Below are 21804 nucleotides of genomic sequence, written 5' to 3'. Positions count from 1 at the left end.
TATATATATATATATATATATATATATATATATATATATATATATATATATATATATATATATATATATATCTGAAAATGATGTTTTCGGTCTTGGCTTCCCAATGCAATATTCTGCTACATTGTTATGACACTGCGAATATTGACTCGTGAAAACTGACATTCGTGTAGATACGATTTAACCCGCAGAAATATTAATTACGCGATGCCATTGAGAGCCCGATTAAATATTTCACAAACCGACGAAATAATTTTGCATATAAAATGAATATAACATTTCGTATTAACAGTCGTCTTGTCTTGAATCTTGTCCCATGTGAGATTTAGAGTTAGATCTGAATCTTTTATTTAAATCATTTAAGATACGCGATTTGTGTAATCACGATTCAGCTGAAAAAAATTCATATCCCACATTAAGGTCGATTTTCCCAATCTCTTGGTAAGTTAACTAACAGTTAAATTATATGTGTGTCTTTGTTCTCTAAATAAAATAAAGACAGACGTATGATTTAATTAGTTTACTAAGAGATTGGAAAATTCGGCTCTATGATCCGTATTAATAGTTGTCACCTGAAACTTGTCTTATGTAAGATACTCAGATTTTTATTCAAAGTCAGATCCAAGTTCTTCAGTTATATTTTTCAGTTATGATATGTGATATTTATATCTATAACTGCGATTTAATGAAAACATTCTCGTCTAATTCTGAATTCAAAAATAAGTGTCTCATTGAAGGAGAATTTCAAATAATAACTGTTAATACAGGCCTAAATTACCTCATCTGAGGCGAGCTTCAAGTAACGATTATTGATACGGACAAGTATGCGACGCGCGAGAGTACTAGAACAGTCAGCAAAAACAGTAAGCGTATCCCCACTCCTCACTTGTCCGCCGTCGTCGCTCGGCAGTGAGTGCCGAGTGATAACACAATGAAAACATTGCAGACCTCCAAGGCGGTCAAACTTACCTTCGTACGTCACACGCTTTTCCGGATGTTTTCAGTACGCTCCAAGCCGGCGAGCGACGTACATATTAAAGACCACGCGTGTCGATATATTATTTATCGCTTCCCTCGGTGATTAAAATATTTCGTCGGCCTTTGAAGTACCCGATCGGATTTTCGTCGGCATCGCGTTATTTAACACGTGGTTTTCCTTAATCGAGTCGCGCATTTACGCGAGTGCCAGTGTCGTGTCAGTGTTACATAGGAGTAGTCAGGATGCTGCATCGGGAAGCCAGGACGGAGGACGTGGAGCGCCGGGACGCGGGCAGCGATACGTCATATATTTCAAGGTGTGTTAAAGCATTTATTAACCGGAAGGTTTCCGTTTCAAATAAACGTTTGACGAGCTTACCGAGGAAAAAGAAATACCCGAGTCGAAATTTAGACCGGCGTTCGTAGTTCTATATCATTTGACAATTAATTACATTAATTATGTAGCTTCATGAATTCTCCGATTATTTGTCAAATTGAATTTGTACTTTTACATTGTTTTATACAACAGGAAATAGTGATTCGAGTAACTGAATAATAGTCTATAAATATGAATTTGTGATTAATTACGTTGTCTACCAAAGATCATAAGTAATTTACGATTATAAACACCGGTTTTAGGTTCTAAATTTCACAAATGTTTTTACGTCTAATAATGCTGTTTGGGTCGCGTGAATTCGATCTTGTTTACATCTGACAACGCCTTTTTTTATTTCTGCTTGGCCTTGTATAGGATTTAAATTTTAATCGCTGTGGGTAAACAGGATTATTGAACACATAACTATTATCCTTGCTTTTACAGCTTTTTTTTTATCAGCTCGTTTAAGAGTTGCAAGTCCATCGAGACTTCCAACAAAAAAAAAAAATGAAAATGTGTTGTTTCTTTTGTGCCTATTTAGCCATTATTTATTCATATCAATTATTTAATATTTGCTTATTTCACGTACTTTATAACTGAGTAAATTATATAATTGACATACCGTTGATTGAAGTTAAGAATAAAAATTAAACGCAGGTGTAATGTTGCGAGATAATCGAATATTAAATAATTCTGATGAGTTAAAGAATTCTTCATTGACTCTCCAAGTTCAATGGAATTTGCAGAGTTAATGTAGAAAAATTTCGACTCGGGATGCAGCCATGCTTAATCAGTGTCGATCCACTTAATCATTTTATACATATATATTTTGTGAATTTGACTTATTCGTATTATGTACGGAGAGAATATTGTAGAAAAATTTCAACATAATTTTAGTAATCCTTGGGAATAGACTTGCGCTATTACGAACATTATATTATAATAAGATATAGTAAAAATAACCATAAACTATGATATCTTTTATTACATTTATAATAATTTTTGAATTATGTTCATATTTTATGAACTATGTTCATAGTCACTTTTACTATGTCTTATAACTTTCATCATAGTGTCAGTTTATTCGCGGGGAGTACTAAAATTGTATTGTAATTTTTACTACGATATTCTCTTCGTATATAACGATTTGATTTGCCGAAGTAAATAGATGTTCATCCACGTGGATTAGAGACAGCCGCATGCTCTAATCTAATCTAATCTAGCGATTAATTACTCAACTATTCATCATTCCGCATATTATATTGTATTTAACTTGAATCAGCACTTATCTCTAGCTTTTTTCTTTCTATCTCTCTCAAGTTGATATTAATTAGTATGTACGATGCATCCAAATTGTATAATGTGAATCAGTTTTCAAAGCGGGGTTTTATCTGCGGTGGGCCGAGATACAGTTACAAAGAGAATCGAGTATCGTGTATTTAACGTGTTTATTCCAACACTACTCGTGTTCATTCAGGCACATGTCAGGCGGATATTAAAAATAGCAAACATGCGGGCAAAGCGTAAAACAATATGACGGAATATTCCCGTTACGTGAAGTAACGCATCACGAGTTCGGAAATATAATGAGTATCCTATCTCTCCGCGGGAAATTCGGGAATCAATGTTCTCATCTAAAATCGAAAATAACGACACGAGCACGACATATCGTATTTCCGCGAATCTGTGACAGGAGAAAGTCGAATAATTTTCTGAAAATTATTGACAAATATTTTCCTCCCTCCCCCTCCACGGGTAGAGACACGCTTAATCTACAATGTGCTCTTCGCTTCCTATTTCTTGTTCCCTGCCTTTTTCTAGCTTGAGATTTGAGCTTGAGAAAGAGATAAAGAGAAAGAAACAGGTAGCAAAGAACATGTTGCAGATTAAGCTTTAGGGACTCGCGTGAATCTCGAAATCTGCGACATCGAGAACCGGTGGAAATTCGCGTAACTCGTCCGACAACGGTGCACACGGCGATCGCGAAAAATATCGAGGCCGAGGGCCTCTTCCGCAATGGGAGCGACACGGTGCGCGCAAGCTTATCGAGATCATCCGAAACGAGCCATTGTCAGCACGTGGTTAACCGTGACTATCTAAATTAGAATCGGTGTTGACGACGCGTCGGGGCCTCCCTCGTACCCGGCGCGTCGGCGTTTGCGGCCAACTTTTACGTCGCCTTTTACACCCGTGCCTTTTACGCCGAGTGAAAAACTTCCTAGGTGGTTCATGCTGAAGAGGCAAAGGCGGGTTTACGCGGCTCGCTCTCGGCGATCGCACCTTCCTCTGCCCTCTTCCCGCTACCTCTCGAATGAATCATATACATGCACTCATTTGTGAAACGGTTTTAGCATATTTTTTTCCGATAGAGTTAGAAAAAATAGTCACTATAATTTCAGTCACTATTTTCGAATCGCTACTTACGGGCTTGCGTAACAATTGATTTTAAGAAGTCGAAGTGATATATTGAAAAAAATATTTGAACATTTATTTAAGGGATATAAAGTTTATTTTTACAGAAATACCCTGCAAATAAATTTTCAAATGTTTTTATCAGTGTGGAAAATTTCTTAAGATCCAATTGCACTAAGACAATTCATTTGCGGGATATAAAGTTTGTTCACAGAAATATAAACTTTATATCCCACAAATAAATTTTTAAATATTTTTTTCTCAGTGTAGAAATTTCTTGGAAACAAGCTGCACAAAAAAAATACTTAAAAATTATTTACGGGATATAAAGTTAATTCACAAAATTAAACTTTATGTCTTAAATAAATAAAGGTTTCCAAATATTTTTCTTAGTGTAGTACAAAGTATAAATATTGTCCCACAAAAAAAAAATACTTAAAAATTATTTACGGGATATAAAGTTAATTTACAAAATTAAACTTTATGTCTTAAATAAATAAAAGTTTCCAAATATTTTTCTTAGTGTAGTACAAAGTATAAATATTGTCCCTTTATTATATTTTTATCTATATATTTTTATAAATAAGAATATGATAAAGATATTTACATCTTTTTTTGAATTTCTTCCGTTGCAATTGTGACGTTGTGATGTTGTCTCATTGATGTGTCATCTCGGCTCTTATCATGACCGATTAAGACTGCCAGACTCATGAATAGTTGCTCACAGTCGTGACTATTTTACGCGCTCCTAATTTTACCAGGAAGATATGTCCGAATCATTTCGCAAACGAGTGTACACTCTGTTCCAGATGCTTTACCGTCGATAAATCGATAATTACCAAAAGTTTTCAGCCAGTCGCGTCCGTTTCTAGGGCTGTGCATTTCTCTCATTACTAATCCAGTAAGCGAGAACGTGTTTGCTGAATTAATTGACGCTGATGAAAAGCGCGTGATTAGAAACGAATGTGGCTGGTCGAAAATGTTCAGTAACTATCAATCTATCGAATGATATGGCGTCTATGGCCACAGATGGCGTCGTTGTAACGACGGCTACACTGTTCGCAAGATGGCGCGAATCTACGTGATCAATTGCGCGCGCATCTTCGATCTTTTTTCGCCGAGCCGTCGCCATTAACACATTGATCGACATCACTCCGCATTTCACGCGTCTTTTTACCTATCGAAAGTGAGTCCCGTACAGAAATAGGTATCGGGAGTGCCGAAATAGTAACGTGCAATCGTCGGGACGTGTCGTAAGCATTTTATTAAGGAGCAATCTCCTCGTTTTTCCGTTATATGTAACCGGTGCTTGTGGCGACGTCGAGTCAGCGTCTCTTATACTTGTAAGTACCATTGATACTACACAGAGAGAATATAGAGACAATTATAGTTCATTTTTCATATAAATTTCTTTCAATTTTACTATGTTTTTAGTAGCCCACACATATACACAAAAGTAGACTTAGTAAAGTCCATCTTGCCATGTCTAAAGTCTAAGAAACGTTAATTTCTCTAGAAAAATAGCAAGTGTTTTAGTAGTATATTTCAGTTTCTAAAATGTAAATAATACATGAAATGAAAAGGATAGTATATTACTGCGAAGAATATTGGTCTATTTCTGGATAATAAAATTATATAGTAACCCAGACAACATAATGTCTAAAATTGGGACATAAAATGTCTTAAAGATAATCTTTAAGATACCTTAAAGACATTTATACGTAAATTTTCTCTCTGTATAGTCGGACGATCATTGGATTTGATTAATCTTTGTCTCGATGTATCGTTTGAGACTCGACGTAGCCGAAGTGTTCTCGCGAAAACCCACAATCACTCAATCGTTGTAAAATTGCCATCTCACTCTCCAGCACTAGAATTTAATGCGAATTCTGTCTGCAATGATCCTAGAGCTCCGGACAGGTTACAGCGATAGATGATCCGTGGAATCACAATTGACAAAAATAATACTTCAGAAATGCCAACTGTTTGTGGCAACTTCCAAGACAAGTAATTTCTCAACTACGGAATCTAAAAGTTCTCGAAGAGTTCTATAGTTCCCGATAAGTTTTCACGAGAGAGTCCTTCGACTATTTTTAAATAACTTTTGTATCTCGTCACTCTGTGCTTCTATTTAATATTACAACCGTCGCCATTAGTTTGTATGACGTGATACCACCAAGTGCATCTCTTTCAATTTTAACGACGCATCTCTAGTCTGAAATATTCCATTTTCGTTACCACGTGGCGAAATAAATTGAGCTCTTATGGCGATGCGAAAAGTGCTGAGAGGCAAAAGATGAACGAATTTGCGCTCGAGAAACTGTAATTACTTATTCTGAATTCCCAATAATCGCTGGAAAAGCGAAGCGGTGCGACGTGAGAAACAGGCAATCGCTCTCTTCGCCATTCGTTGTACTTGACTATTATTGCGGACACGCTATTTAGCGTTCCACTTCTTTCTCTCTCTCTCTCTCTTTTTCTCCTTCTGTCTCACACACTCACTCACTCACTTTCTCCTTTTTTCGGAGGATTCGTCCGGCACTTCAGTACAAATTGAGGCGCGCGAACTCGCTTTAAGTTGTCCGCGTGAAACTCGCGAGAGTTTTCTGCGACGTGATAAAAGGTGGTCGGATGTAGATAGAGGCGGGTAAGGCGATAGGTTTTTACGCTGAGTCGCCGCTGACACGAAGTGGCTTAGGTTACGTCGTGGTGGTAAAGATGATCGTCGACAGGGAAGAGCATGCTTCGACGCTCGGAAAATGTCATGGAGCGAACGTGATGCATCTCGAATACGAGAGAAGAAGAGAGTAAGAAAGAGAGAGAGAGAGAGAGGGAGGGGGAAAGAGGGAGAAAAAGAGTGCCGTTTCTAAAACATAGAGCCAACCATAGGTCAGACATCGGAAGGGCCGGGAATAATTGCGACAATTTCCCAGCGAAATTTTCAGGCGGTCGCAAAGTTTTATCGAGACCGCGATATCCGTTGGAAAGAGTTTACCTTCCTGTACTTTTCGTGACGTGAATTTGTGATGGCGCCGAAACGCGACGACGATTGATTAATTTCGGGCAAGTTCCTCGATAACACTGACGAGAGGGAAATATAACGGTAATGTTTGTTTTATACACGTGTATTGGCGCGACCGCGATATCGGTTAACGGTATGTAAAAGGAGGATAGAAAAAGATGGGGAAGTTACGGGCGCAGAGCGGAAAGTAAAGAGAAATTGCGGAACACCGTGAGGAGGAAAGTTCTCTCCTACTTGGCACGGTATCATTTCACCCAGTTTAACATTTCAACATGTGAATACGCCATCCCGTGCATGCAGCCGCGAACAGTAACGTCTTATGTCCCCGATATACTCAGGAATTTATAACGATCGATTAATGTTTAGCTACAAGTCGCCGGGTATCATCTCGAAAGTGGCGCGCAGCGTTCCATACGGAAGTCCTCTGTAACCTCTTGACCTCCGCGTTGTTTTTCTGTAAGGTAGCGCGGATTTGTCGTTGAAGAAGACGAGAGGATACTTTCGTACTTTCCGCGTGCATTTATTAGAAGAACACTTGGAAAGAAAGGAACATCGCGATTGTTAGCGAGGCAAAAATTTACCGGGGATTTCCAGTCTTTTCATTTATTTCTTGAGTCTAGTCGCGTTCAGAGCTTTCCATTCTTCAATTTCCGATGCATAGCGGCAAGACGCAGCCGTACTAGACGAGATAAGTGGTAGTATAATTGAGTCGATTCTCAGTTTTCCAAAGAGAGGCAGGATAACGATCGTCATAAATAAGCGAGCAAGACCACACTTCGTCCATTCCACGCGAGCGGAGAACATCCTCTGCTATCTCGCCGCGACTCTCTCTCTCTCTCTCTCTCTCTCTCCCTCCCTCCCTCCCTCCCTCCCTCTTTCCCTCTCTTTTTGCCGCGCTCGATACTCTCGGCGTTTCCGCCTTCGATTATCAACTCTCGCGTCGGTTGCGGAAATCATCGAAGACTAAACAGCAGTTGCGCGATAAGTCTCTCTGAGGCCGTTTTTTGCGAGCTTCTCGCGTTTTTATCGCGAGCCTAGATAGGCGCACACTTCTCTCCACGCGCTCTCGCTCGTGGTTACGCGCTATAGGCTAGGTCAGGCTCTAGATAGGTCGCTATAAGCGTGATACAGACACACGCGTACATACATGCACGCACACGCGTACACACATGCACGTACACACGCACCCCTGTGCACGTACACGCGCGCATACGAGCGAACAGACCACCCCGCTCGCCGTGTATCGAGCCAGTTAGGCGAACAACGGTTACTTCTTAATGGACTCGCCATGCTCGTCCATTACCTAGCCTGACACGCTTGTATCCCCCTCGACGTACGTGCACACGCACGCATCGCGCAACAGTTATGGGGCATACGTGACACCATTGTCACGTGGCTATAACTGCTCGCGAGATCTCTCTGTCTCTGCTTTTTTTCTCTCTCTCTCTCTCCTCTCCTCTTCTCTTTCTCTTCTTCTCTTCGCCGCGCTGGCACAAACGCGACCCTTTATTCCGACTCGCCACCGCGATTCTAACGCGGGAAAAGCGGAGGAAGCCACGAGACACTCGGTTCTCCTTTGCTCTGCGATCTACATTCGCGTTCCACGCGTTCACCGCCAAGTGTGGCGCTACGACGCTTTCGTCATGCGACTCTTTCGTATACGAGAAATCTCATGGCGAGCTTCCACGGCGAACGTTCGCGCGTTTTCAATGACGATGTGAAATTAACGCGCTCTTTGTTTAGACAGTGATGTAACTAGCAGAATTTAAATCACCCGCGTTTCCTTTCAACGTCGGCAGGGTAAAAATACTAGTTTCCAGACGCGTACTTAATTCTGGATATTCTTGTTGGTCTTTAAATACGAATATTTAAAATTTCAACGTGGACTATGTGCATTGAGAGAAAAGTGTTTATTACTTGTAACTATAATCGCATATAGTGAAAAATTTACAGTCGAGAGAATCATTTTTATAGCAAGTATTACTGTAGTGTTAGTAGTAATATGTGCATGTTGCTACTATTACTTTTTTCTTAGATCAACAAGAAAATATAATTGGGGCAGAAAATAACTATAATTGTAGTAACATTAACCATTTTTCTCTCTCAATGTGTATGAATATTTTATATTGTGAGTTTAAATATTTGTATTTAAAGGCTAAAGCAATAAGAATATCTAGAATTACATATCTGGACATTGATACATTTACCTTTTTATTCGTTGGATTTTGGAGAGTCTCAGATAAAGAAGTTAGTGATTTTATATTAACTCTTGTGTACAATTTTTTAATCTATGAACGAATATACGATTGTTCTCCAACTTTGAAGAGTCGGGAAAATTTTAAATCTGTTTGCAGATTTCGATTTTATTGCGCTATTCTTTTATATCTAAGACTTCTCTGTACCTTTGAAAAAAATAAGTTAAAAAATATTGATTTTCTATAATGTTATAGTAGTTAAAAGTTGCTCAGGTTTGGTAGACAAATTATACTATACTCTCTTGAAGTGAATTAGTAAAAGTGTTTCTGATTGAATCAGAGTAAAAAGAATTTTTCACTTATAATCAGTAAGTATTCACTAATTTTCAGTGAAAATACTTTACTGCTTTATCTTACATCTCACTGATTTTGCAAATAATATTCTTTACTGCAAAATCTTTAGTACACAAATTCGTTATACGTTATATCAAGTCCAACTTTGCGTATAATGTCTGTGTTGCAAAATTGCATCAACAATTTAACTGAATATATTAACTGATTTCTTTTAAACTTTATTTCTGTGTGAATAAACCTTATATCTCGTATATAAATTTTCAACTATTATTTTCTCGATGCTACTGGGTTTTGGAAAAAATTGTCTACACTGAGGAAAAAATACTTGAAACTTTATTTGTAGGATGCAAAGTTTATTTCTGTGAAATAAAAGTTATTTATGCGAACAAACCCTGTATATCCCACAAATAAATTTGTAACTAGAGCACCAATTATATAAGTGTAGCATTTCAGTGAATAATATACCAATTGTACTTTGGACGGTGTGTCCCAAGAATTACGATTGTACGTCGAGGGTTAACGTTGCGACAGGCTGGAAACGAGCTTACACGGTTACGCATTACGCGAGCCCGAAATGAATTCGCCGCGCTTGGGGGATATGCATTAAATCACGGCCGCCTAACCACGCACCGACCGACGACTCTTTACTCTCGGCCAAGTTTTTCCGAAAGAATGCCACCGACCGGCACCGCCACCGGTTTACGTAATCCGACGCTCCTCCGCGTGCGTGCGTGCGCGCGCGGGCACGCTCAGTATCCGTCATGCGGCTCTCGCAAATTTGCGGCCGGCCACGTGGGCGGCTGATATTTTCGGGCGCTTTCATGAACCGCGGAGCAGAAATTTATGCGGACCTCTGGGAATGCGTTCGCGGAAGCGCGAGAGAAAGTGGAAGGAACACGACAACTTTAATCCTCCGGTTGTGTGCACGCATTTTGCACGCCGCATTAGGAAGCAGCTCGCGCAATTCTCGAGAAATATTCTTCCGTGTATGTACAGGTGCGCGCGCGATCCGCGCTTTCAAGTTCACTCTACAATGGCTGTACGAATATATAGTAAGACAAATAAGCAGTGAGTAAATTGGCCAACCACAGTTGATTATTCTTGGACTGTAAAAATCCTATTGATCAATTAGCTCACTACTTATGTCTCATTGCATACTCTTACGGTTATCATGGAATGAGCTTTATGCCTCGTAAAAACTCGAGGTTACTTCGACGAGGTGCGAGGCTGCTAAGGTTGGTAAGGGCGAGGGAAGGCAATGGAGCATCTTTGCGAGGATGGTGTTTTTTTGGTGTAGGGTGCAGGGGAATTTGGTAAATTTAGCGCTAAATATGATTTGGCTAATCCCGAAAAGCCGGCGGCAGTTGAAAAGTCGCCAAGATTCATTTAGCACCGGCACGTCGAATTTACGTGTATTCTTCTTGTACATCGCTATTACAAAGTAACGCTGTCATCGTAAAACGGTTCAGTTTGGACGCGACACGGCGCGACACATGCAGGCGGGACGACCCGGAGTCATCGTTGCTCTCCTCTTTACGCTTTTCGTTCTTTTCAATTAACTCGCGCAGACGAAAGTTCGTTCCTCTACTTAATTAAATTATCCTCAAATTAGAAGCGATCGAAAAATGCAGGAGCTTTCATGAATCAAGTTTCTCCGTTGCGAATAAATAACGAGCAGTTTATTAGTTTTATTCTTCAGCCCTCTCTCTCCTTATTATCCCCCGGTCGGTCTTGAACTTTGTTTCAAACGGAAGTTAATTGATTACCTTCTGCTGATGAAGTACATATTCGTTAATAAATATTAAAGTAAAACGCGGCGTCTGGGTAATTTTTCCTCAAAGAAGATCAATCCCGGCGTCCTCTCTCGCAAAAACGCGCTCGGAGATAGCCGGTGACTGCGAAGGGAAAAAAAGGGTCAGAAATGGAGAGGAGAGAGAGAGGTCAGAAAGAGAGATGGAGAGAGAGAGAGAGAGAGAGAGAGAAAAGCTTCGCGGAACATCCTGTATTATATTTGCGAGGAGAGGTCTCTCTCTGGGAACAATACGATAAACGCGTCGTACGAGATACACTGGTAACCGGGAGTTAACGGAATGAAGATACCTGCGTCGAATAACGCTCCGTCGCCGCCGCCGTCGCCGCCGCAGCAACAGCAGCAGCAAGCCTCCCTTCTCCGTCTCTCCTCCCCTTTTTCGTCGCGTCATTCCCGATCCCTTTCTACGCTGCTCGTCCGTCGAACTAAGTAGATTACTCAACAAGTGGCTGCCAAACCCTGCACGGTCACCGACCGTCGCAGTTTTAGCGCCGACCGACTTCCGTCACTTCGCGATGGAAACCGAAAAGTCGTCCAACTTGGAGTCCTCGAGTATGTTTGTCGATTAGTTTACGACCAGCACGATATTAGAGCGGCGCAAGAGAGAGAGAGAGAGAGAGAGAGAGAGAGAGAAAGAGAGAGACCGACATAAGTCGGCGGGCTTTACGTAAGCCGTTCTGACACCTGATCGCGGCTAGGAACGAGCGCATTTCGGCGAGCTGTGCTTGCTTTTTCTCCGTTTCTTTCTCTCAAAACGACTGGTCGTGTTTCGGAAATCTGAGGCTGTAATTACAGCCTAATCTCGTGTGTCCTCGTCACTGGAGCAGATTCAAGCAGTCTCCGATTATCGTTCTTATCGATGTGTCGTTCTCCTCCGGACGCTGATTGACGATCGACTCGTTTCGCCGTGACACTACGTTCCCGACACTGACGAGTCCGGGCGGTGGCTGCTGGCGGCTTGTTGCCGACGATTCCGTAATTCGGTCAGCAAAGGGTTAAACGCGCCTGGAAACGGGAGAAACGCGCCTGTACATGGTAGAGTCGATCACAAGTGGGTTAGTGGAAAATCATCCTCTGCATTGTGCGGTGGTGGTGGTACTAACAGTCGCGAACGCGCGGCGGAAGTTTCGTCGTGAATATTACATGCCGCCGGCCGCAGACGGTAACGATTTCTTCCAGACGCGGGGGCTGCCGCAAACTAGGTAGGCCGCATTATCGGTCTTATAGACGGAGGGACAAACGCGAAATGTCGTCAGAGAACGACAGCAGGCGACGTGATGTAAGAATACGTAATGCGGGCGCAGGACTTTTAAATGCGACAGGGGCGAAATTCGATCGGAGATCTGCCGCGAGATCGATACGGTTGGAGGCGGGGCGGAGGGGTGGTTGTTGAATGTCATGTATGTTTTCTCCTTGATAATAGTTTCAAGGAGACTTTAAACCCACATTGGAATGCTCAATCGAATTGCGTATCAATTGAGCGAACGATTTCTACGAGTCTCGCTTCCTCCCTCTCTCTCTCTCTCTCTCTCTCTCTAGTGATTTTGCATTTTTTGTCGGATACAACAGCAATCCCGTGCTCGTGGAATCGCGCTTAAGAGAGTTAGTTAAGTGAATTCCTCCCCCCCGCGCGAGAAACCGCGGAGGAAGAGTAAATTCGCGAGATTTAGTCCGCGCGCTGTACACTGCATTTTTCAAGCTTTGAGTTTGTAGCTTGCATTTCGGATAGAATCCCGTTCTGTGATACCGCCATTATGCGGGTTATTTGCGTTTATTCTTATATTGTGGTATAAGCTTATATGTAGCCTCTCGCTGTGCTCAGAAACCAGTCTCTTCCTTTCTTCTAGTCTTCCTTTCTTTCTCCGTCTTTTCCGGCTTTCTTGATTTCTTCCGACGAAAAGGCACTCTCTTTGCTTTGTTCCTTTTTCTCTCGCCTGTGCAGCCGCTCCCTCCTCCCATAATGTTTTGTCTTGTTTCTCTTTGTTTCTCCTTCTCGTTTTCCGTATCTTTCTCTCTCTTTCCCATTCTACGGGCTAAACACTCTACGAACCATCGAGGCCGTGGCGAAGATATCAGTCGAATGTACTCTGGTCTTGTGTGCGCCTTTTTTCCGCGAGCCTTCTTCCGATACAAAGTCGCCAATGACATCACGCCGCCTCGTTTTATAGGTTTCGCGAGCGGGATCAAATCACCGTAGAACATCGCAACGGAACTAAATTATTATTAGTTCTATCAGACAACAGAGGAGTCGAATATTTCGTAAAACCCACGTTTCAAAATTTCCCGATTGTGGCTGAGTATTACCCTTCTGATTCTTCAGCCGATTCCCGCTGCTTCGACACTTGATTCTCAGTTGACTCCTTTCTCAATGTCTCGTGCACAAAATAGCGCGGAATCCTCGCTCCCGTTCCCGACGCTCGGAGATTTAATCGTGCGGGCAGAATCGCCCGGCCGATTTGCTGTTCGCTCTGGAAACGTGTCCGAAGGGATCAAATCGAAATTACCGCAGTCGGACGCATTCAACCTTGCGGAAATGACATAAAGTTATTTCGAGTTACCTCTCATCGGAGGCGGGGGCGCGCCCGGTAACATGACGTATATAACCGGCATCGGAATGCACCGCGCGAATGCGCTTACTTAGCCGACACTAAAAATAAAATACGCAAACTTATTTCGAGACACGCTTGTCCACGCTTCACGTATGCGCCAGCAGGCGCACATATACACGCGTGCACATGCATATACACACATGTAGGGACGCACGCGTAATTACACTCGCGCGGGCGCGGGGGGGATCGATTAAAAAGGATGAAACCGTCGAGAACGAGCGCATCGTGGCGCGCATGAAAAACACGGACGATAGAGATTCCGATTGGAAAGTTCGGCGCGTAAAAAAATACTCTAGGCTGAGCATTTTTGCGCAGACGGGAGGGATCGCAACGTTTCGGTGAATCGTCAATTCGTTTTTCGCGCCGGTGAGCTTGCGAAATCGGGCGATATACGCAGCCCCGATCGCAGGCCGAGTCGTGATTAAAATAGCGTCGGTGTACGTGTGATTCCGACCGGAATCATCGCGCGAAATTTTATTTACGAGCTCAACGGGTTGGCCGAAATCTCCGATTGTTCTCCGTGATCAGATTTTCCGCACCGTTCCTTAGTTAGAGGTCTTCTGTGTTCTCGCCGCGACCATTTTGATTGAATCTTCGGGTGATATGCTCCAAAAAGTACATGGCAAAATATTAATTAACATAGCATAACATGGCAAGTTAAATAAGTTTTGTATTTTATTTTTTTAAATTCTTTGAAGAAAACAGCGATAAAAAGAAGAAAAACCTGAATATACATATTAAAAACAGAATTTGACCTGGGGGAATCGTGTAGTTATTTTAAATTATCACAGAATTTCTTTTGATTTATTTAAATTGTTGTATTCTCTTAACTCATAACATAGCAAGTTAAATAAGTTTTGTATTTTATTTTTAAAATTCTTTGAAGAAAACAGCGATAAAAAGAAGAAAAATCTGAGTATACATATTAAAAACAGAATTTGACCTGGGGAAATCGTGCAGTTATTTTAAATTATCACAGAGGTTAATGACGTCAGAAGCGAGAAAATATATACTCAAAATTCTTGTAATATGTTGGAATATGAAGGATTTATAAAGGATATCTCCATCAAATGATATTTGTATGATCGATAAAGAGTACATTTATAAAATATTCTGAAAACTTTCCTTTTATTCTGACAATCAATAAATAGCCGTAAAATTAATGTGACAAAAGATAATTTTTAATCTACCTTTTCATACGAAAATGTAGATTAAGAAGAAGATTGTATGTCACATGAATTTCACGGTGATTTATTGATTGTTAGAACCAAGGGAAAGTTTTGGTAATATTTTAGAAATGTGTTCAATCGACACCCGAGTCACTTTATGGACACATTCTTTTTTCAGCGTACTTTGCAAGAATTTTGGGAATACGTTTTTTGCGCTTCTAACGTCATCAATCAAGAGTTTCACGGTGAAGGACGCGTATCGTATTCTGGGACGTGTGTCGAACGCTAAATGTGGCTTTATGATTCTCAAGTTGAAGCAACGTTGTACGCGCGCAGCGCGCGCGACGCTCGTGTAAGAAAAACGGAACTTGGAATTAAAAAAGCATACTTAATGTTCGCTACGCGCCCAGAATAAAGCCTCAGGAGCCTTAAAGACTCGACGTGGGTGACCACGTCGATTACCGTGGAGCAGGTAGAAACGCGACGCGACGCACGCACGTCATTACGCGCGCATCCTGCACTCAGACGCATTATTCCGCGGTAGTTTATGCGTCACGTCGCATTCGTGTGTGCAGCCATCCCCTCTTCCCCGAGATATGCATACGCACGCACAAAAGCTCCCTTCCTTCCTATTTGTCTAATGATACGTCCGCGTGTTTCTCGCCGCGACAGGCTGCGTGTGTGCGTGCGAATTCGCTCTATGGATCGGAGCAGGGTGGAGTGGAGAAGGAGGAAGTGACGACGGCGGAGGAGGATGAGGAGAGGATAGGAGAGAAGAGAGGAGGGCCTGCTGCGCGGCGCTATGGACACTGAAGGGTTGTACACCGCGCGAGGGGAACGGGGTTAGGCGCATGTGTAAGCGACGTGTTAATGACATTACGTAATACCGAGCAAGCCAATCAATATGGCAGACACTGTGTGCACTCCGGTGCACGTCATGTCCCTCCGCGCGTTATTGCATCGGGCAACGTCAGTGCCGCATCCGAGTACCGGAACGAGTGTCCACGTGCGACGAGATTCGTCGTTTCCCCGACCGCGTTGGAACCCTTCGTTCCTTCGCCCGCCTCGAGGCTTTTCACGAAGTTGCATATGTGCAAAGTCTCTCTTGATCCGCGTTCTGTCACGCTCGTTCGCTCCGGGAAGAAACATCGCAGGCGACCTATTCTCGAAAAATGCGTCCTTTCGAGCCGCCGTCACCGCGAAGTGACGTCGTCTTCGCGAGAAATGCTCGAGAATATGCCAAGCTTCGTGAAATCACGATATTTCCTCTCGCGCAGATCCTTCGGATTGTTAACCCGCGAAATCATCGAGATTCTCAAGTTCTTGAATCGTTCGACTATCCCCCTTCTCTCACTCTCTCTCTCTCTCTCTCTCTCTCTCTCTCTCTCTCTCTCTCTCTTTCTCTCTCTCGAATTTTCCAGAGTCTGCATTCTCGTAAGATCTACACCCGCCGCCTTGTTACCTCGTGCGCATTTTTGAGGTAGAAACAGAACGCGTCTGAGGATTGGAATTAACTGCCTCTCTCTCTTCCCTTTCTGCCGATGAATTAGAATCCGCGTAATTACGCGCACAGAAACAGGAACGCACGAGAAGCGATTCGTCGTGCGCGCGAGACTCGTAATTCGGTGCACTGCGACGATTGCGCGACGAGTGCCTTCGAGGAAATGCAGAAATAATTGCAAACGAGGCATGTCCGGTGCAACGAAGTGACAGTCGCGGCAGGATGCAACGGTATGCACCGCTGCACGACGACCATGCGCATTGGACAGGACGAGGGGGACGATCGCATGGTTGCGCGATCGATCATTGCGTGTTAGGGCCCGTTTCTACGTGACGAGGTGTCACGACATTCGCTGTCATGTCCAGAGCCGTAACTAAAGTTGCGGCACGAGGCGCGAATAAATTCCGACCGTTTGCCTAATAAATTCTACACGGAGGCTGAATCGATTGCGACGAATATGCTGCATCAATGCAAACAAAGTCGATGCAAATACTCTCTTGGACAGCTAACAATTTGGCAAGAAGAGAATGCATTATTCAGAGAAAGAGAGAGAAATTATAATATTCAAATCGTGATATTCAAAACTCCTAATGTTCCGAAAATATCACAATATTCAACATGATATTCAAAGCATATTGTGCAATTAGCTTCTAAAGTGAGTTTTTACACAAACACAATTCATACAAAGCTTGCTAGAAAGCGACTGCTGAACGAGCATTTGTACTCTCTAATTGTATTAGTTCTTTTAATTTTCGCGAGGAACTGTTCGCTTTTCTGAAAAATCATTTTTCCCGACGTCTTTGTGAAGAATGGACTCGTGATTGGCCAAAGAGTTCGCGGTTAAACGCAACAGCGGCGGATCTGGGGCACTCTCTCTACATGGAAGGTCTCCGTGGGCCAGTCGATGATTACTACCACTACCGCGAAGTGGATCTCTGCGTGTTGCGTTGCGCGGAATTGCGTGCTCGATCACGTGCTGCGGCTTACGCACACGTCCGTCACGCGACGTGGCGGAGAACAAGTTCCCGCGGTTTCCAACGCCCACGGAGACGATCAGCTGATTCCAGTCGGGCTTTTAAATCCGTGATTAGTGTGCGCGCGTGTGTGTAACGCGCGTCACCGCTAGAGAGACTTCACTATTATTACGGTCGTTCGTGTAGGTCGAATCTAGAAATCTTTTTCTCGGGAGAGAGACAGAGAACAAGTCTTTTATCACTCTTCTCGCGTCTGTGTACTTAGGGGAAGTACGTAAATGAAATTTGCGTAGAGGAATCTGTGGAAAAAGAGAGACAGAGGGAGAGACAGAAAAGCAACATTTATTTTGCGCTTTGGGAAAATTCCCTCTCAAGCGCACTAATGCGGTACATTTTAGGTGAACAATATCCGAGGAAAGACTCTTCAAAAAGCGAAAAAGGAAAAAATAATCCATTTATTTTAACATATAAAGCTTAATAGGATAATTGTGACTAGTGTGACATTAAATATCATTCTAACATGACATATCTTAAAGTATCCAAGAGACAAACGAAAAAATATTAAATAGTCCAATGAGAAAACAAGTCCAATGAGGTTAACAAGTCGGTGTTAAACAATCTGATTGAAACATATTTGACTAGAGAAATTATGCTTTCAGTAATAGATCGTATAAAAGTAAAAGATCGACTTGAATTCATTTATTGAATTTGCATCGTGTATTTTCGTCGGCAACCAATTCCATGGTAGGATCACACTGCGTTTGAAATGCAGCTTAAGCAGTTTTGTCCTGCATCGAGGTGTAATCAGCAGGAAGAGAAAGGGAACGAGTTTCTCTCATGACAAATCGTCTGTGCGAATTATGAAGAGGAACATAAATCGAAACCTGCTCGTGTTCCGTTGAAAATACGCACACATATCTTAAATCGATAGGCATCGGAACGCGGGGTATCTCAATTCCACGTGTCACTTTTAATGTACAGATAAGATACGAGCCATTAGATTAGGCGCGGAAGATTTGTAGTATTGCCGCGCGCGCTCGCGCGAACAGAAGAAAGCAATTTGAGGACGTGAGCGCGCGAGATCGCTTTAAATCACGTTACGTTGTAACACCACCGTAAATTGCAGAACCGAGATCGCCGATGTCGGTTCTACAACCGCCGTACGGGCGCTGCACCTCCGGAATGCCGGCGAATGAAACGGGATACGAAATATTCTCCGAAATTACGAATCGCGGTCGAGTTTGAGCCACGTCCTGCTTGCAGTTGCGCGCCTTGCTGGCTCGTGGAAGCCGTAGGACGCGTCAGGGTTCGTTCGCGTGAACGCATTTTCGCCGGCACGGCAGGAAGCGATGACGGGAAGGACGTTGCCCGCGAGCGTATCCTCACAGGTAGCGAAGGTGCGTTCTTTTCCTCGGGTCGGTGCATCGTCTGGTCTCCCCCTTTCTCTCTCTTTCTCTCTTTCTTTCTTTTTCTTGGGCATCGTGGCCGTGTAGGTGCGTCACGCGTGCATGCGTGATCGATCGTCGCGTGCTGTCGCGTCTCGCCGCGTGCGCGGTCACGTGCCGCGTCACGGGGGGAAAATGATGACGTCACATAAGGGTCCTTTCAGGAATCGTGTAGGGGACCCCACGTGTCGCCGAGATGTTTAACACATTGACGTGAGGACACGTGCGCCGGCACATCGCCGGCTTCTCATGTAAACGTCGATAATAGCCGACGGTGAAACATTACATCATCGTGCGCCCTTTGATTTCGACTGTTTGACTCGCAGGCGATGGATTAATTAAAATGTCAATTCGCGAGTAAATCGATCGGGTGGGGAAGTAGAAAGAGATTTTCTGGTTGCTTCTATAGAATAAGATTTAATCGAGTCTCGATATTTACTTGGTCAGAACGCACTGGTCTTTCTAATTATTTCGAAATGCATTTTCTGTGGATATCTCGTAGATTTCTCGTAAATTATGACATTGAATTAACCGACTAATCTGTCATTTTGATAGCTTGACATAAGATTTCATATCATATTGTATTCGGACACGATGGGAACAATTTCAGGAAGACTAATGAGTTTTGGTTTAATGAATGTTAAGACTTTATAGAAGTTTAGTGAGTAAATTTAAAAAGAGAATATTATTTATTTTGTATTATTGCGTAATGCATAATAATATAATAAAGTCTTAATTTGCTAGGCTAAAACTCACTCTGATTAACCGGCTAATCTGTCATTTTAATAGTTTGACATAACATTTCATATCATATATTATATCCGGACACGATGAGAACAATTTCAGGAAGACTAATGAGTTTTGGTTTAGTAAATGTCAAGATTTTATAGAAGCTTTTCTAGTAAGCTTTCAAGAGGACCGTTATTTACTTCGAATAATGCATAATATTATATATTGCATGATGCATAATAAAATAATAAAGTCTTAGTATTTACTAGGTCAGAATTCACTTGTCTTCATTAGTCTTTGTAATGGCATCTTTCTAATGGTTGATATTCTGGTATATTATTATCCTGAATTACTTGGCTAATTTGTCATTTTGGCAGCTTGTCATGACATTTCGTGTCACATTATGTGTCCGAGGTTGGGTGTCACAGGTGGGAATGATTTTGAAAAGACTAATGAATTTTGGTCCAATAATGTCAAGACTTTGTAGAGCTTGGTGAGCAAGTTTAGTACGCGCGAAAACGGAGCGTTATCTATTTTAGATTATTCGACGCATCTTCCGCATCCGTCATAGAGCGATCGCTGTTTCACGAGAACGCCCGCTCGCTCATTCGCTCGACATGTGAGTTCGTAAGGCAACCAGTTTTGTTCGTTGCGCCACGATTACATTTGCATTCGCTCAAACGGCTTACATCCGCGCGTGTGCACATTCGACGAACTACGTTAAATTATATCTTACGGCTCTTCTCGGCTCGAAATCATTTCCCGTTGAGTTTGACCTCCTTCTCTCTTTCTCTTTCCTTCTCTCTCTCTCTCTCTCTCTCTCTTTCTTTCTCTTTCTCTCTCTTTTGACTAACCGCAACGCGCCGCTCATCCATCTGCGAACGAAGGGAAAACGTCCGTCACTCCGCTTGACGCGCGAATAGCGTTAATGCCGTTCGCGGAATTGGAAATTGGATCGTTACCGTTCTAATGAATTTTCTGTTCGACACGCGCGGGACAAATTCTTACGTCGCGGAGATCCTCCAAGCGAGCCGCTAAGCGAAGGGATACGGGATTCGTATCTGGAACGGAGGCGAGTTATCTCACTTATATTAATAGTTCCACGAGCGGGGACTTTTACATAATTATCACACACGTGTAATTATACGCGTGCTATTAATACCACTTGATTAATAATATCACCAGCACCGCGCGTGCACTCTTCAACGTACAGAGATATCGCAACTTTTGGACGGGTTTCGTCGACTATCTTCGTTCAGTTGCACCTTCACCACTCTCGCCGCTTGCGCTATTCACTCTCGCGCATACACACACATACACATATATCCACACACACACATACGTTAATCCCACGGCCGCTAGGATCGATATGTGGGTGAGCCTCGGCTGCACAAAATGCCCCAAGATATTTTTGCGTAGACGCGAACGCATCGATCGGTAGCCATCGGCTGTCAGGATAACAGTGACTCTCGCCGTTCGATTAAACGGAAGGGACGGGAAAGTAGGCGGTGACTCTTTTCCGGAAGAGAAGAGTTCGACACTTCTTCTCGGAATTATACACCGGATGTGCTCGCTCGCGAGTAAGAGGAAACGCTATCTTTACTGTACACACACGACTCGCTCTTCTTTTCTCGGATTATTCGCGCGGTATGACGATCGCGAGTGAATTCGCCTCGAGGAAACTCGTCTCGAGAAACGTCGAGGGTGCGGCAACGACGACGGCGGCGACGGCAACGACGGCGCCGAGGACGTAAATCAAACGAAACTGTACCGCGGAATTAAAGGAGGACTCTCCACCGGCTCGCGTCCTTAATGAATGTACCGCCGCCACTAATTAGACGTCCTTAGTGCCGCCCGCGTCGCTTTATACCGCGGGCTAAAGAGAACGAAGAGAAAGTGTCGTCGTAAGCGCTATTCATAAGCGATTTGACCTGCGAGTTACGGACCTGAAAAGCAGAAGGGGAACCGAGTGTTATCGATGGCGAATCGAGACGAGTGAACCCGAGATATTGATTACAATTTCGGAGGGTTATCGGCCATGCGCTCTCAAAAAATTTTGTTAAGGGAGCAAATTGTTTTTTTCAGGTCCGAAAGAAGCAACAACATTCGGGAATTTATCTAAAAGAGACCACCGAGGGAATGCGTTTGAATTTTATATGTGTAATTGAGTAATATATGTATATATATATATATATATATATATATATATATATATATATATATATATATATAT

The 21804-nt window shown here is 42.8% G+C and overlaps 1 protein-coding gene across 6 annotated transcripts in view; it reads left to right on the top strand.

Moving 5' to 3' along the window:
- The window catches only part of LOC116848714 (RNA-binding protein Musashi homolog Rbp6), a 926784-nt gene that overhangs the window by 27777 nt on the left and 877203 nt on the right, over window positions 1-21804 (top strand). The window contains exon 1 of one of the 6 annotated variants that reach the window (XM_032825101.1): window positions 85-1292. The exons of the other annotated variants lie outside the window; for them this stretch is intronic. The gene's annotated coding sequence lies outside the window, so the exon portion shown is untranslated. Of the gene's footprint in view, window positions 1-84; window positions 1293-21804 lie in introns of those variants that run through there. 6 annotated transcript variants of the gene reach the window in all.

Source organism: Odontomachus brunneus, unplaced genomic scaffold, assembly GCF_010583005.1.
Source record: "Odontomachus brunneus isolate Ranch 3 - 2012 unplaced genomic scaffold, Obru_v1 Obru_scaffold_098, whole genome shotgun sequence".
Lineage (NCBI taxonomy): Eukaryota > Metazoa > Arthropoda > Insecta > Hymenoptera > Formicidae > Odontomachus > Odontomachus brunneus.
Note: the sequence above shows the minus strand (reverse complement) of the source record. Positions and strands in the feature narration are given on the sequence as shown.